Raw genomic sequence first — 3,026 nt, 5'->3', positions numbered from 1 at the left:
CAAAAATTTATTCAAAAAAACACACATTCCGTTAACATAACATTATTTTATTAAAAAAAAAACACACATTCCGTTAACATCCAAAAATAACTAATTATCCTAAAAATTAGGAGAAGAGAATGAAACAAATTGTTAGACTTATTAGCATCTCAATCGGTTCCATTTAGTCTTAGACGACGACTCAGACTCGACTCTACTCATTTTGTGTATTTCTTCGTTCAAAACTTGAAAACTATTAGTTTAAAAAGGTTGATTTACACATTCCGTTAACATATGACTTATATAGTTTCGGTACCCACAAAGTCTACATCAATTTTATTTTCAGTGTGTAATCTTCAATCGACTTGATTTTCAATCGATAACGATGAGTCGACGACAGGTGAACGATTTCAGATGAACGAGACCAGCACATTCGCGTGATCATTTTTAATTATTCAGAAAGTAAGAGACTCTCTTCCTCTCTGTTTGTTTCTTTATTTTTCCTTCCATTTTCTCGCTACATTTTGATGTTCAGGGACGACAAACGAACTTGCTTCTGTCCAATTATCTTCTCTTTTTCTTTTTTCCTTTTTAGATGCCATTTGGTTTTCAAGATACACACTTGATACCATTTCAATCCAATGACGCTCTCAAAATTAGGTTTTGTGGGATGTTTTCTAATTAAGTTGAACCTAAGTTTTTTAATTAATTCACTTTTTTTTTTGTATTTTTGGAATTTCTACACTTTTTAATCCCTACAGATTAGAATAAGGATTTTTGTTGGTTGTTTGATTCTGATTTAGGGATAAAATGCTTTGTGATTGAAATGTGATATAACAGGAAAATGATGCGACCAAGGAGCATTTTATAGAAATTTGCCAATGTGAAATGTTTCTCCCCAAGAGCTATCAAGGAGTGTGGTGATGCTCCAGTGTGGTGTCGTTTGCAATGGTAATTAATTTGTTGAATAATAATAATGAAATATTTAAATAAGAAAGAAATTTATGTAGGCAATTTATTATCCTTGCAGATTATGGTTTGGGGTTACATCTTTGTGCCCTTGAAGGAATCTTGCAAAGAGGTAGATAGTCGTTATCTGTTATTGTAAACCAGGAGTAAGTATTTTACCATTTCTTGATGATTTAATAATTCAACGTAATTAAGAGAATTTTTAACTTTTAATTTTTAAATTTGCATCTATGATTGTAGGTTGTCTTCTTGGAGCTATGCTCGAGTAAAGAGGCTACTTACCCCTCAGATTTCAAAGGTCTCTCTTAATGGTTTTTGTTATGTATGAAATATCATTTCTTTTTAATGTTTTGTCCATGTAACCTTTTCAATAAATGAATGGTGATGTTTGTTGCTTTAAAATGTGTATAGGTATAAACGTATGACTTACTTTCTAAAATTACTTGGCATACTGGATTTGTTAAAATTACTTTTTTTTAAAAAAAATTAGGTTGACTTGTGTTTTCTCGTAGTTCTATGTAGCTTATTTTGCACGATGTAAGTCTTTATCTTCAAATTTTATATATTCTTACTTCATTTATCCAGGTACCAACAATCGGATATATGGTAGATTTGTGGAAGAAAAATCATAACCTTTTTGGAATACTATAGGTATGCTTCCATTAGATTTAGTTTTTCTATTTAATATACATATACCAACAATAGGAGAAATAGTAAATTTGTGGAAGAATATATTTATATATGTATATATTTCTCACTTATAATCCACAATTTTATTTAAGTAATATTTAGAGAGAAGGTCCATGCATATCAAGGGATGTGAGATCTTCAAATTCAAGCTTTGACTATCAATTTAATTGAGGGGATTAGAAAGGTCCATCATGAAGGCTCTATATAGGATTTCAGACTAGCAAATTTATATAGAGAGTCTTGTTTGAATTGTTGCCCCACTCATAATTATATAGAGAGTCTTGTTTAATTTGTAAACTTAATTTACTCCTATACATAAAATACAACTGTGATAGGTATAGTTAGGTGCATCGACCTGTGCGTTTGCTTTGAGGTTATCTAATGAATCTTCTTTTCTTATCTGATGTGTTGCCAGTCTGAAGTGAAAGATCATTCACATAAAACTACAGTCTTTTCTTCATTTAAATAACAATGTAGTTTACATTTTTTATTTGAATTATTGTGTGACCAATACCTTAAAGCCATGTTATAGTTTTTCTCCTTAGCAAACAAAAAATGTTATATGTTTCCTAATGGATAAATAAAAGATCTTCTAAAACATGTTGGTGGATTCAAGGGGACTCTGCTCAACATGTTAGTCTGCCTTTAGCTTTATATATATACACACATCTGTTATGGTGGAAGTGCTATAGATCTCAAGGCCAGTTATAATTGGCTAATGGTCCTTTAAGTCCTTACCTAGCTAAAATGTTAAGGAGTGAACTGTTTGAAATTATATCTCATATGAAGGTTGGTAGATAACCAAAGTCTTAATCTCTGATTTTTTTTTGTATTCCTCATGTATTTGCTAAACAAAACAGAGAATCAGCTTATCGGTTGTTAATTTGTAAGAACACAACTGGAAATGTGTTATCATTAATATGAAGTCTCTTTTAACGTTCTAAGTGTAACATGTTTTAATCATAATCATAAGTACAGTTCATAAGTACTTCTAATATTACTAATTTTTTTTAATTATTAATAAGAATGTGTCTATCATAAGTTTATATATACAATTATGGCATTCTTAAAAAGTCTAATTTTATAAAACAAATAATAAAAAATAATTTACAATTAGTTACCGATTTTTTTAAAAAAATCACTAAAACTTAAATAAAACTAATATTTACGTGGCTCGCCACGTAACTTTCATCTAGTTTTATTTCTATGTATATATATTTATAATATTAATTTTAATTTCTTGCCCCGGCTGCTCCATTCTATCTAGCCAGTTTTATGCAAATATCATATCAATTAATAAATATATCACTTTTAAGTTAATCTTTTAGGAAAATGATATGTAATCTCATGTGTGCATGTGCATATCAAAGAATAAAATTAATTAATAT

The 3,026-nt window shown here is 29.3% G+C and overlaps 1 long non-coding RNA gene across 1 annotated transcript; it reads left to right on the top strand.

Moving 5' to 3' along the window:
• The first annotated feature begins 209 nt into the window (after nt 1-209).
• On the top strand, nt 210-2,253 carry LOC115722137 (uncharacterized). Its single transcript, XR_004012785.2, has 5 exons — nt 210-441; nt 820-930; nt 1,010-1,094; nt 1,189-1,246; nt 1,534-2,253. It is a non-coding gene; the product is annotated as an uncharacterized LOC115722137 (long non-coding RNA).
• Nucleotides 2,254-3,026: the final 773 nt, after the last annotated feature.

This window comes from Cannabis sativa, chromosome X (genome assembly GCF_029168945.1).
Source record: "Cannabis sativa cultivar Pink pepper isolate KNU-18-1 chromosome X, ASM2916894v1, whole genome shotgun sequence".
NCBI classification, from domain to species: Eukaryota; Viridiplantae; Streptophyta; class Magnoliopsida; order Rosales; family Cannabaceae; genus Cannabis; species Cannabis sativa.
This window is presented reverse-complemented; position numbering and strand designations above follow the sequence as displayed.